This window comes from Chrysochloris asiatica, unplaced genomic scaffold (genome assembly GCF_000296735.1).
Source record: "Chrysochloris asiatica unplaced genomic scaffold, ChrAsi1.0 scaffold00033, whole genome shotgun sequence".
NCBI classification, from domain to species: domain Eukaryota; kingdom Metazoa; phylum Chordata; class Mammalia; order Afrosoricida; family Chrysochloridae; genus Chrysochloris; species Chrysochloris asiatica.
In genome coordinates this window covers 18,707,396-18,722,466 of record NW_006408551.1, presented here as the reverse complement: position 1 = coordinate 18,722,466, position 15,071 = coordinate 18,707,396, and the positions used below count along the sequence as shown (strand labels likewise).

Here is a 15,071-nt window from a genome sequence, read left to right as displayed (position 1 = left end):
GAGCCGTTAACTGTTCAAGTTTGTCCTCTGACAAGTCAGTGATTCAATGTAGCAGTTTAATGGTGCAAAAGTTAGCTCCCTTTTTTCTCTCTAGCACTTTTATAAAGACCTTTATTTCTAAAGACTACAGATTATTTTATCTTCTTCCAACTCATCCTCACTTTGAGTGTAGCTTATTAGACTGAGGCCAAGTTTACTAGCATAATAAAGAACTTAGTAATTGTTGAAGAATAAAACCCTCTTCCTTTTCTGATCTCTTTCTGTTTGTTTGTTTTAATACTATTGAGTCAGGTCCGACCCTGTATACGGTTTCCAAGGAGCAGCTGGTGGTTTTGAACTGCTGATCTTGTGGTTAGCTTTCCAGTGCTTATTCTACAGTGCCATATCACATCTCACTATTGCTTTTGTAATAGAAATGTCCATGTTTTGAACCATTTTCAAAATGGAAAACCATTTTTATTTCAAAAGTAACAAGTAATCAATGTAAACTAGACAATGAATAAAGTCATAAAGAAAAATAGAAAATCACCACATATCCTACCACTAAGAAAACTCATTAACAACCTGCGATATGCAGATGATACAACCTTGCTTGCTGAAAGTGAAGAAGACTTAAAACACTTACTGATGAAGATCAAAGAGCACAGCCTTCAGTATGGATTGCATCTCAATGTCAAGAAAACAAAAATCCTCACCACTGGACCAATAAACAACATTCTTATCAATGGAGAAAAGATTGAAGTTGTCAAGGACTTCATTCTTCTTGGATCAACTATCAACACTCACGGAAGCAGCAGTCAGGAGATCAGACGACGTACTGCATTGGGCAAATCTGCTGCACAGGAACTTTTTAAAGTATTGAAGAGCAAAGATGTCACCTTGAGGACTAAGGTGCGCCTGACCCAAGCCATGGTATTTTCAATAACCTCGTATGGATGCAAAAGCTGGACAGTGAATAAGGAAGATCGTAGAAGAATTGATGCCTTTGAGTTGTGGTGTTGGAGGAGAATACTGAAAGTGCCATGGACTGCCAAAAGAACCAATAGATCTGTTTTGAAAGAAGTGCAGCCAGAGTGCTCCTTGGAGGCCAAGATGGCTAAACTTCGTCTCTTATACTTTGGACATATTGTCAGGAGGGAGCAGTCGCTGGAGAAGGATATCATGCTTGGTAAGATGAAGAGTCGGCGAAAAAGAGGAAGACCCCCAACGAGATGGGTTGGCCAGGTGGCAGTATTGATGAACTCAAGTGTGGCAGCGGTAGTGATATTGGCCCAGGATCGGACATTGTTTATTCTGCTGTACATGGGGTCGCTATGAGTCGGTTTCGACTCAATGGCACCTGACAACAACAACAACAACAACAAGAAAACTACCCACCGTTAACATTTTAATGTATATGCGCTCAGCCTTTTTTATGTTCTTTTATCTTTTTTTTTCCCAGTAAAATTAGATCCTTATTTTTTTTTTAAAGGATTCATTAAATGGTTCATTAAAAATTTGTAACTAGATTGGTATTGAAATCCTGGTGTGACACTTTAGGATAAGCGCTGTACTGCTAACTGAAAGGTCAGTAGTTCAAATCCACTAGCTGTTCTTTGAAAGCCTATATAGGGTTGCTATTAGTTGGAACCTACTTAATAGTACTTAACAACAACAGACCAATATTATTTCTTCAAGTGTCCTAAAAGTGGACAAGATCCATGGATTTCCCCTGAATCATTTTAGAATAAATTTTCTATGGTTTCTGCATTAAAAATAGCATTTCCCCAAAGTAAACAAATAAGTGGAAAGTTCTAGAAATATTGTCAGTAGAAGAACTTTGAAGAGCAACATCTTCCTAATTTCTCTCTTTTTTTTTTTTCAGCTTTTATTGTGAATTGAGTGAAAGTTTACAGGGCAGATCATCAGTTTTACATTAAAAAAATCATATGTCGTTCCATTGCAAGGATTACAATCCCCTCCATATACCTCAGTTAACAGTATTAACCTCTATTCTCTCTCTCTCTATCTCTCTCTCTTTTTTTTTTTTTTTTTTTTTTTTTTTATGTACACATACCACACACAAATATATATTCACTTAAACATCCGGAGGGCGACTTTGTAAACCAGCTTCCTGCCCACAGGCCCACAGCCTTTCTCGTTCCATGGGCGTATAGTCCTCAGCTGCTCTATGTCTCAATGCCATCATCTCTGTCACCCTATCTGCTGTCTCTGCTTTTCTGATTAAGATTGCATGCTCGTCCCTCTTATTGGTCCTAAGGGTCTCTGTTCCTGAAATGAAAGATTAACTATTCCCCACTTTTAGTTATATATCTTCTACATTTACAGTTGTTACAATTACAATTAGTCCTGCTAACAATTACTCAAAATTTATGAATCATAAACTCCTATCCCATCCTTCCCCATCCCCTCTCACCCATCTTGATAAGAGTAGAACTACTCAGTGGGGCTTCTACCTTACCTGCCTTGTTCTGAAACGAAGAACCCTCATGAAACCTTTAAGTCAACCACTTTGTGCTTTGCAGGCCCCCATTTTTTCATTGTAGTAAAACATTTATTTTTATTAATTTGTTACTTTAACCATTTTTAACAATGAAATGACATTAATTTCTTGTTATCGTGCTGTGTTACTATCACCACTAACATTCCTAAAAATTTTCATCACCCCAAACAGAAATTCAGTACCCCTTTAGCTGTAACCCCATTTCTCCTTCCCTGTGGTCCCTGGTAAACACGTTGGGCTCTCAGAATTTGCCTGTTGTAGATATTTCAAAAAAGTTGTTATTTTTTTTGGTGGGGGGGGGGGGTGATGTACACAAAAAAGCTCAGGAATATATAGTAATTTAAACAAACAAAGGGCCCATTCTGCAAACCTGCCTCCTGGCCATCAGCACTCAGTTCCTCCCTTTCCGTGAGTCTCGAGTCCTCAGCTGCTCTATCTCTCCATGTCACCATCTCTGTCTCCATCTCTGGTGTCGCTGATTAGAGAAGGGTTCCATATTCCACTTGTGTTCTTCTCCCTTGATGGATTCCTTTATCTTTTTGTACAAAAAAGGTACACACATTATACAGATTGTTTAATGTTCTGATTTCTTAAACATGTATTTCTTTAGGAATGCAATAGATCAAGATCATTGCTTTTAAGAGGTGCATGTTGCTGTTGTTGTCAAGTACTGTGGAGTGGATTCCAACTCAAAGCAACACTGTTGCTTTAGGGTTCCCCAGGAACAGCTGGTTGGTTGAACTACTGACCTTGTGGTTCACAGTCCAGGGCTGATCCTTAACTTATATCAATAGACATTCTTGTTATGTAAATAATGGTCCAGTGAACCTCCTTGTACATACATCCTTCTCCACTTGTCAGATTACTTCCTTATGATAAGTTCCTATGGACTTTGTTTGATCAAGGTATATGCATTTGTTCTAGATTTTTGATGCATATTTCATTGCCAACACTCGAACCCCACCTTCTGAAAAGTTGGACTCATTTACAATCGTACTCATTTTTTTTCCCCTTGATTTCTAAGGCTTTATCTTCCCTCCAAAAGAAATGTATTGACAATTTTAGTTTATTAAGACAATAACCTGAAGTCATTAAGATTTGTGACAAATTACATCCAGAAGTCTTTCTATTGGTAATAGCTTGAAGCTTATTTGGACAAATATGAACGATCACAAATTTTCATTTGATATTTTAGAATATTATAAGTTACTGTGCTGCATAAATCTGTATATCAGCATTGATATAAATTTTATTAAGAGAATTTTTTTTCAATTTAGAGTAAAGAAGCCCCTGGTGGCACAATGGTTAAGCACCTGGCTGTTAACAGAAAGGTTGGCAGTTCAAATCCAACCCATCAACTGCTCTGTGGGAGAAAGATGTGGCAGTCTGTTTCCCTAAAGATTTTCAGGCTTAGAAATTTACAGTTCTGCTGTGTCTTACTGAGTCCTGGTGTGGCAAGGTGGGTTAATGCGCCGGACTGCAAAGCCGGTTTGAGCCACAAAGTTGGCGGTCCAAGCTCACCAGCTGCTCCTTAGAAACCCTATATAGGGATGCTATGGGTTTAAACCCGACTGAAGAGAACAACTGTGTCTTGTAGGGTCACAAAGGACTTGACAGCAATGGTTTTTGGATGGTTCTTGTGGAGGGAAGTTGTACTAAAAAAAAGGAGCTTTTCTGTTTAGCAGAGAATGTATTTTGTTTGTAAACCTCTCTAAATGAATTAATTAAAGGGAGAATTGCTTCATTTTGTATTTTGCTTTGCATGAGCTAGAGGAAGAACAAGAAAAACATTTAAGACATTCTTAGACCAACTGAACACAAAATATAGACGCATACATAGATCCTGAGATGTTACGGCACATTTAAAAAGATCAACATGATCCAAATGGTTTCCAAGACACCGTAATGGTGGGCAAATAGCCATTTTACAGTCGTGTGCTGAATGGATGTCCACATTGTGCCAAGAAAGCCCCATTCTTTGTCTTCAAATTTGAAAGTTAGTCATCCAGGGCAGGGGGCCAGTCCACATCTACAGACACAGCATCCAGCTCCAGGATGTCTGCCGTCATATTCATTAGGAAGCCAATGTTTGGCTTGTTCTCCCAAAGTCTCCATGGACAAACTGTTTAATGTAGGTTCCAGCTTGAGTCTTCCGATGGAGACAGAAATGATGCTCATCCACATAGTGTGTCTCCATGGTGTGAATGACGCGAATCCTCACTGCCAAGGGTTTCTGGTGAAGGACCCAGAGAAGGGTTTTCTGGTCAATCTTTAAGTCCTATATGTCATTTAGGAATTCAATGTCTTCCTTTTGTATTGCTTTATTTATCCATATTAAGGCACTGTAAGTCTTGGTCTTCTCTTCTTCACCTTCTTTCATATGTCCCATTGCCTCTCTTGTGACAAATGGCAAGTCCCGTACTTGGATTTTGTCAGACGAGTTATTAATTTTCTGTTGAAGTTCCTTAATTTCTTGCAAAGTGAAATGTACTCTATGAGGATTCACCAGCTCAATTGCAAAGGGCCTTCCATTTCCTAATGTTCTCATATGTACATCTTCTTTTCCAGAGGATGAAAAATTGAAACTCTCTGCTTTGAATACTGTCAACAGATGATCTGAAATTAATTCTTCCACTGAAGACTCCAGCTTTCTTTCTCCATCAATTATCCAAGGAGTTTGTGGTAGAATCCTGGGGTATTTATTATATCTCCCAGCCACAAAAACAGCAACATGAGCACACTCAATCTCAAGAACAGTGCATACAGCCTTTGGTGAGTTTGGAGGACACGGAAACCACTTGAGAAAATCCTCTTCTTTTATCTTATTCAAAGCTTTCATAACTGCCATTCTACTGAATACTGACTGTTTTTAGCTGGTTTGAAGCAATCTGGGCATATCGCACCTAGGAAGTGGCAATCCTCAACTGTTTCTGGGTGAGCAAAGACCACACTTACTTCAAACAAGCTCTTTCCATCATGGGAACACCCAGTTCCTCCGTAAACAAGGGGTGAGTTATCCATTTGTAGGCTTCTGTTAGCTGAACTATGTCATTTCTTCCCAGCGACAGGCTCTGCTTTCTAAAAGCCAGGAAGTTCAAATCCACCGAGAGGTACCCCATTTCCTGTTTTACCAGCAACCACGCAGCATGCTGTAGGCAATTTAGTCATAACTGTTTTACAGACAGCCGTGGTGGAAAGGAAACAGAACAAATCAAGTTGGTAAATTCAAATCCATAGGCCTCAACCTTTTGGCACACCTTTTTAATGAATTCTCTTTCACAGAATTCCTGAAGAATTCCTAGGAATCCATTGCATACATTTAAATTGCTTGGAAGCAATGTGTCCATCTTCAGTAGCAGAGAGAGACCCTTCCTTCTCCATTTTTACTCTGATTACCAGAGCCATCTTCCGATTCTTGTAGGCAAATTTTCTTGAGAGGTGGGTTTGGAACTTCCAAAATTAATGTATCTTTTTCAGTTTCCAGGAATTTTTGTAGTTCATTGAGCAACTCTTTCTTAGCTACTGTCCTTTAAAATCCTTTGAAGTGGATGTTATCATCATCATTTCCACTTAAAGAGGAGAAAACTGAAGCTGGAAAGTGATAGACTTGGGAATTAAATCCATGTCTTCTGGCTCCAGATCCCAGGCTTTGGATTCAGACAGTATGTTCAAATTCTAGCTCCTTCACTTAATAGGTGTGCAACTTTGGACAGGGTGCTTAACCCCTCTGAGTCTGTTTCGTCATCTTGTATGGAAGTTTGTAAGGTGCATGAAAATCCACACCACAGAATCTGAAGATACATCTTGGACAGATACTAGTACTAAGCAACAACCAGGCCACACACTTGCTTTCCTCAGTCAGTGGAATCATACTGACTCATTAGAACTGCTTCCACCAAGCCAGAGGGTACGGGGCTCACTCATTTTTTAAGAGTATACTTTCTTCTCATATTCTCACAAATACTGACTATAAGTCTTTTTTTTTTTTTTTTTTTAATGTTTGCTCATTTCAAAGATAAAATTGGTAGCACTGTGTTGTTGTTTTCTTTGATCAGTAACAAAGTTGAATTGGTTTCCATATGCTTGTGGAAGTAAGGTGGCTTTGTAGGATAAACGCTGGACTACTAACTACAAGGTGAGCAGTTAGAGCCCGCCAGTTGCTTCTCTAGAGAAAGATGAGGTTTTCTGTTCCTGTAAATGTTTACAACGTTATGAGTCCTGGTGTGGTGCTGTGGGTTAATGCGCTGGACTGCAAAGTTGGACTGAACTGAAAAGTTGGCGGTTCAAGTTTACCAGCCACTCCTCAGAAACCCTGTACAGGGTCGCTGTGGGTTGGAACCAATTCAAAGGCACTTAACAACAACAACAACATGTCACTATGAGTTGGAACTGGCGGGGCAACACCTAACTTCAACAATAGCTATTGGTATTTATGTTTGTTTGTTTTTCTTTTCTTTTTTTGAATTGCCCATTTTTCTTTAGGTCATTCAGATTTTCCTTCCTGACTTGTATGAACTCATTACATATAAATATGACATTTTCTAAAACATGTCATAGGCAACTGTATTGTCCCATGGATGTTAATAAGTGTCCTGAGATGGGGGGGGGGGGGGTTGAGTTCCAAGGTCAGATTTAACACATCATTTTCTAAACTTAAATTGATCATCAAAACCTTTTTTCACAGAACGCCTATTAGTGTCATTCAGAACACTTGTATTCTGGGCAATAACATTTGAAAATTAGTTTAATTAAGGACATTAATGCTTTATCTGTTGCATAAGTCACAATCTATTTTTTTCCATTTGTTGTTTGCCTTTTTCTCTCCATGGCATTTTATTTCCACAGAGTTTTAAGTTCATGTCTTCAAATCTATCTTAGTTTAGTAATTTTTTTAAAGTAAGGAAGTGGTTTAAATCCTGACAGAACTACTCTTTGAGACCCTGGGGGAAAAAACATCTCTCAATTTAATTATCTTGAAAAGGGGGTGGAGGATGAGTATAATAGTTACTTCAAAAGACTGTTGTGTAGGCCTTGTCTCCCGGCCATGGTGTGTGCTCAGTCCACTGATAGTAGTGTACTCCGAGAAGGGAGAATCCTCTGGCAGAAATGTTACTTTTTCTGCTGTATTCAAGATTCCATTCAACTGTGTATCATGAATTTTGTTCACACCATCTTGTACAAGAACAACAGGCAGCCCTATGCCATCAGTGAACTAGAGGTCACCAGATAAGTGCTGAGTCTGGGGTACTGACAGAGCTGTCGCCAGGATTCCCAGAGTTTGAGGTGGTGGGACTCACTGCTCTGGCCCAGGAAATGTGTCATGGAGGGCGCATGTTTGGACCAACCACAACCTGGCATCGCTGGCACCGTGGAGTAAACTCGACTCAGAAGCCCTAAGCCATCTGCTCTGCCCTGCCTGCTTCCCGCCTTACCAGCCCTGGTCATGTCTAAAGGTCATTGTACTGAGGAAGTTCCTGAACTTCCTTTGGTGGTCGAAGCTAAAGTTGAAGTCTACAAGAAGACCAAGGAGGCAGTTTTACTGCTTAAGAAACTTAAGGCCTGGAATGATATCAACAAGGTCTATGCCTCTCAGCGAATGAGAGCTGGGAAGGGCAAAATGAGAAATCGCTGGCATATCCCGCATAGGGGACCGCACATTATCTATAATGAGGGAGGACAATAGTATCATCAAGGCCTTCAGAAACATCCCTGGAATTACTCTGCTTCATGGAAGCAAGCTGAACATTTTAAAACATGCTCCTGGTGGGCATGTGGGCTGTTTCTGCATTTGGACTGAAGATGCTTTTCAAAAGTTGGATGAGTTGTACGGCACTTGGCATAAAGCTGCTTCCCTCAAGAGTAATTACAACCTTCCCATTCACAATATGATCAATACAGACCTAAGCAGAATCCTGAAAAACCCTGAAATCCAAAGAGTTCTCTGAGCACCACGTTAGAAGATTCATCGCAGAGTCCTGAAGAAGAACCCGCTGAAAAACCTGAGAATCATATGGAAGCTGAATCCATATGCAAAGACCATGCACCAAAACACTGTTCTACTCCCTGCCAAGAATCACAAACTCAGGGTGGCTAAGGCAGCAGCAGGCCTACAGGCCAAATCAGATGAGAAGGGGGTTCCAGGCAAGAAGCCTGTGGTGGGAAAGAAGGCTGAAGGCTGCAGCAAGCAGGAAACCAACAGCTGAGAAGCAGCAGCCAGCAGAAATGAAACCTCCCACAGAAGAAAAGCAGCCTGCTGCAGAAACTCTTTACATATGTTTCTCCCAAACAAGTCAAATAATTTTGGACAGCATATTTTGAATAAAGACAGACCTGGTCAAAGAGGCAGTAAGAAATTTTAAAAATTAAAAAAAGATTGTTGCATAAATTAAATTACTTTTTATAGCTATATTTGAGTCCTATCACACACAGAGTATGGTAGAAGGATGGAATGGGTTCCTTTTTGGATGATATAGAATGTCATTCTCCATATTTTCAATTTCACTCAGATTTACTTCTAGTATTTTTATGGAACTTAAATAAGGAGCTCTGGTAGCATAGTGGTTACTAGTTAGACTGCTAATCTCAGATCAAAACTACCAGTGGTTCCTGGGAAGAAAGATGAAGATTTCTGCTCCCGTAAAGATACGGCCTCAGAAACCTTATAGAGGTTCTCTATGAGTCAGAACCAACTCCATGGGATATAGCCACAACCAAACACCAGTTTTGGTATTAGCAATAGACTAGGGAGTTTATCTTTTCCTCTGTTGGTTAGCCATGTTTTTCCAGGATCATTTATTGACTAATGTTCTCTTTAACATGTATTATTACTCTCCATTTCTTAATTTTAATTTTTCTGTTGTTCAGTCTATTCTGGTACCAAAACCCCTTGATCCCCATTTCTTTTCAGAAGTCCATGGCTATTTAAACATAGCCTTGGTAGTGTAGTGGATTACGAGCTGGCCTGCTAACCACAAGGGCAATAGTTTGAGTCTACCAGTTACTCCCATAAGAATGATAGCCTTGGAAATTCTATTCAGGGTTACTGTGAGGAGGAACCACCACTCCTCTGTCAGTTTGTGTACTGTGGTGGCTTCCGTGTTGCTGTGACTCAAAAAGTTATGCCAAAGGTATTTTGAATACCAGGAGGGTCACCCATGGTGGACAAGTTTCAGATGAGCTTCTAGACAAAGATAAACTAGGAAGATGGACAGACAGACTACTTCTGAATATTTAGTCACTGAAAACCGTTAGAATAACAATGGAACACTGCCAGCACCAGAATATTGAATATTAAAACATGATGAAGAGCACCAGAATATCATCAGATACAGTGTCGGAAGATGAACCCCTTAAGTTAGAAGGCTCAAGATGTGACTGGGGAAGAGCTGCCTCCTCAAAGTAGAGCTGAATGTGAAGATGCGAATGGAGTAGAGCCTTCCAGATCTTCATTTGCTAATGGGGCACAACTCAAAATGAAAAGAAACATTTTAAACACCCATTAATAATCAGAACATGGAATGTAAGAAGTATGAATCTAGAAAAATTGGGAAATTGTCAAAAATGAAATGGAAGGCATAAACATCAATATACTAGGCATCATTGTTGTTGCTAAGTGCCATCGATTTGGTTCCTATTCATAGCTACGCTGTACAGGGTTTCCGAGGCTGTAAATCTTTATGGGAGCAGAAAGCCTCATCTTTCTCCCACGGAATAGCTGGTAGTTTTGAACTGATGACCTTGAGGTTAGCAGCCCAACTCATAACACTATGCTACTATTAGTGAGCTGAAATAGAATCGCACTGGCCATTTTGAATCTGACAATCACATGGTTCACTATGGCAGAAATTACAAATTGAGAAAGAATGGCGTCGCATTCATCATCAAAAAGAATGTATCAAAATCTGTCTTGAAGTACACAGCTGTCTGTGAAAGTATAATATCCACATGGCTAGAAGGAAGACCATGTAATACAACTACTTTTCAAATTTACACATCAACCACTAAAGTCTGTGAAGATCAAATTGAAGAATTCTACCAACTTCTTAAGTCTGTAATTGATCAAACATGCAATCAAAATGTATTGATAATTGCTGGTGATTGGAATGCAAAGGTTGGAAACAAAGAGGAAGGATAATTAATTGAAAAATATAGCCATGATGATAGAAATGATGCTGAAGATTGCATGATTGGATTTTGCAAGACCAATGACTTCTTCATTGCAAACACATTTTTTAAACAATATAAAAGACAGTTAGAACAGAAGCTACTTCATGAAAGAAAGACTGGCAGGAAAAATCCAAAACAATAATGGCAGTCTGATTACTACAAGAACAAGTAGGCTGTTCGCCCGGGAGCCATCAAGGTAAGTGGTCAGGACCCCTCAGAGCAAACTCTCTTCCAAGACTAAGCCTCAAGGGGAAAACACAAGCAGGCATGTGGTCTGGCTGGTGACCATGTTGGTCACCGATAAGAGAAAGAAGGAGAAAAACAGCAATGAAGTTGAGAGCTAAGTCCAACCATAGTCAATAGACCCCTGTGAACCCGGGTGGAAACCTGGATGGCCAGCAGTATGGCAAGACCCGGGGACTCCTGAGTCCAGAGGCAGTGACATGGCCACAGAGGACTAGAGCGGAGAGTGAAGCATCCAGCTGAAATGAAGTGAGGGGAGATGCACAAGAACACCCATACTTGCAGACAGTACCCACTTGACCTGGCTTCGATGGCTAGATAATCAGAACTCGCCTAGAAGAAGAAAGAAGAGGGGGGAAAAAAAGAGGAACCTGCTACAATTTGATGAACTTTGTCTATACTTATGGATGTAGTAGCTCAAAAAGGGGAGCAAATCTTTACAGCTAGGATCACTCCCACCCCCTCGGTACACAGGGTTGACAGGGATGGGCAACTTAGACATTGGTTACCCAAGATGGGGGGTGGGGGGAGCTATAAAGGCAAGAAGTGACTTTTTTACAAGCTTTCAAGAGAAAGCCTAGTTCTAGATGGGGCAGGAGAACGTAGAATCTCCATTGAATGATTTCTAATCTGTTGGGACTCGACTTGTGATACTGAAGGATTCTATGGGCAAAGCATTGAATGATACAGAAAACATCAAAAGAAGATGGAAGAAATACACAGAGTCACTGTACCAAAAAGATATAGTCGATGTTTAACCATTTCAAAAGGTAGTGTATGATCAAGAACCAATGATACTGAAGGAAGAAGTCCAAGGTTCATTGAAGACGTTGGCAAAGGACAAGGCTCCAGTAACTGATGGGATATAAATTAAAATCTTTCAACAAACATGCAGCACTGGAGGCAATCACTCATCTATGCCAGGAAATTTGGAAGATTCCTGCCTGACCAACTAACTGGAAGAGATCCATATTTGTGTACATTCCAATAAGAGATGATCCAATGGATTGTGAAAATCATCAGACAATATCATTAATATCCCATGCAAGCAAAATTTTGCCAAAGACAATTTTTAAAAATGACTGCAACCACATATTGATGGAGAACTTGCATAGGAGCAAGTCAGATTCAGAAGAGGACGTGGAATGAGGAATATCATTGCTGACATCAGATGGATCTTGACTGAAAGCAGAGAATACCAGAAAGATGTTTGTTTTTCTGTGCTTTACTGATTATGCAAAAACTTTTGATTATAAGGATCATGACAAATGATGGGCAGTATTGCAGAGAATGCGTATTCCAGAACACTTAATTGTGCTTATGAAGATCTACACATAGACCAAGAGGCAGTTGTTCGAGCAGGACAAGGGAACACCGAATGGTTTAAAATTAGGAAAAGTGTGTGCCTGGGTTTTATTCTTTCACCATACTTATTCAATCTGTATGCTTTGCAACAGATCTGAGAGGCTGGATTATATGAAGAAAAACGTGGCATCAAGATTGGAGAAGACTCATTAACCTGCAATATGCAGATGATACTACCTTGCTTGCAGAAAGTGAAGAGAACTTAAAATACTTACTGATGAAGATCAAAGACTACAGTCTTAGATATGGGCTGCATCTCAATTTAAAGAAGAAAAAAATCCTTACCACTAGAACAATAAACAACATCCATATAAATGGAGAAAAGGCTGAAGATGTCAAAGACTTAAATTTTGTCCAGATCAACCGTCAACACTCATGGAAACAGCAGTCAAGAAATCAAACAACTTATTGTATTAGGCAAATCTGTTGCACAAGACCTCTTTAAAGTGTTGAAGAGCAAAGATGTCAGCTTGAGGACTAAGGTGTGCCTGACCCAAGCCATGGTATTTTCAATAACCTCATGTGTATGCGAAAGCTGGACAGTGAATAAGGAAGACCATAGAAGAATTGATGCATTTGAGCTATAGTGTTGGAGAAGACTATTAAAAGCTCCATGGGTTGCCGAAAGAACAAACCAATCTGTGTTGGAAGAAATACAGCCAGAATGTTCCCTGGAAGCCAGGAACATTTGTCTCTCATACTTTGAATGTATTGTCAGGAGGGACCAGTCCCTGGAGAAGGATATCATGCTTGGTAAAATAGAGGGTTGGGAATAAAAAAAGAGAGACTGCAATGAGATGGATTGGAACAGTGGCAGCAGTAATGGGCTCAAATGTAGCAACGATTGTGAGGTTGGCTCAGGATCAGGCAATGTTTCATTCTGTTTTGCATATGATCACCATGAGGCAGTACCAACTTGATGGCACATAATAACACCAACGTGAGTCAGAACTGACTCAATGGCACACAACCACCACTACCACCATGACTACATTTGACTAATCAAGAGCACATGTTGGAGTTTATTGAAGGACTTGGGATTTTTAACTTCATTCTACAAATGTGATTATTTCTAAAGTGGGAGAAAGAAGAAAAAGCAAAAGCAAGCATATAGTTGTGTCAAATACTTTCCTTAGACTCCCTAGATTCAAACCTGAGGTTTCTACAGAACCACTTGTAGATGCAAATGAAAGCCGAAGTGATGTCACAATACCAGGACAGCTAAAATGAAAAAAATATATAGAAAATACCAAGCACCGTCAAATGTGAGGAGCTTGAATGCTCATCCATTTTTGAAAAACTATCTGTCAGCATCTGGGAACACTAAACATAAATGCGGAGTCTTCATCCGTTGTGGAGACCTTTCACTATCTATTCATTCCATTGCACAGAATTTCCACTCCTAGGTGGACGCAAGAGAAATGCCTACCTATGGAGACCCTGTTTTCATTGATGCTGTTGTTAAGTGCTGCTGAGTAGGTTCTGACCCATAGCAACCCTGAATGGGGTTTCCAAGGAACAGCTAATACGTTTAAACTGCAGACCTTATGATACAAAGTCCAGTGCCTATCCTACAGTGCCACACCAGATGATAAAAAAATGTTAATGTGCTCAGTTACTAATCAAAAGATTAGAGGTTTAAGTCCACCCAAAGCCACCTTGGAAGAAACTACTGGTGATCTACTTCCAAAACATCAGCCACTGGAAAGCCCTTTGAAGCAGTTTTTCTCTGACGCTTAGGTTGTTACCATGAGTCAGCGTACTTTTTTTTAATGTTTTATCGTGAATTATGTGATAGCTTACATGGGAGAACATTAGCTTTATATTCATCCTATCGTATATTGTTTCATTGCCACAGTTACAATCCCCTCCATGTATCATCTACCAACCCTGCAAGCCCCCCCCCCCCCCCCCCCGGTCATCAGCACACAGCCCCTCTCCCTCTCTGGGTCTAAAAAGTCCCCAGCCGCTCCATCTTTCCACATCATTGTCTCTGCCTCCATCTCTGGCATCACTGCTTCTCTGGGTAGGGTCCCATTCTCCGCTTAGTCAGAGTACTTTTGATAGCATTTGTTTTTTATGTCTATCCAAAGACACTGAACACAATGTTTACAGCAGAAGCATTTGTAATGGTCAAAATCTAGAGTAGTGAAATGGAGCAAAATAATAAGGAAAAATTTTTAAATGAGTCCACCTTGACATTGGTAGCCCGACTTGTAACCACTACGTTACCAGAGCTCCTTACATACACACACACACACACACACACACACACACACACACACACACACACGCATGTATTGTTGCTGCTGTTGTTAAGTGCCATCGAACTGGTTCCAACTCATAGTGACCCTGTATAGTGTTTCCAAGGAGGGGCTGGTGAGTTTGAACCACCAACTTTGCAGTTCAAAATGACCTTGCAGTCTCCATATATACATATGGTTGTTGTTAAGTGCCATTGAGTCGGTTCTAACTCATAGCAACCCTGTATAGGGTACAACAGAGCAAAATACTCCTGGGTCCTGCACCCTCCTCATAATTGTTGTTATGTTTGAACCCATTATTGCAGCCACTGTATCCATCCATTTTATTGAGGGTCTGCCTCTTTTTCACTGACTCTCTACTTTACCTTCTCCAGGGACTGATCACATGTACAAATTATATAACACAAAGTCTCAGCATCCTCAGTTCTAAGGAGTATCCTTATGTTAAGAAACAACATAAGTGTGTTGTTTCTCTGGCTGTTGTAGTTGTTGCTAAGTGTCATCAAACTGATTCCTATTCACTGAGATCC

At 40.1% G+C, this 15,071-nt stretch overlaps 2 pseudogenes; one reads left to right on the top strand and one right to left on the bottom strand.

The window, feature by feature from the left end:
- Positions 1 to 4,500: 4,500 nt before the first annotated feature.
- LOC102828375 lies at positions 4,501 to 6,374 on the bottom strand (annotated as a pseudogene).
- Positions 6,375 to 7,494: 1,120 nt separating this feature from the next.
- Positions 7,495 to 8,821, top strand: LOC102818219 (annotated as a pseudogene).
- The last annotated feature ends 6,250 nt before the right edge of the window (positions 8,822 to 15,071 follow it).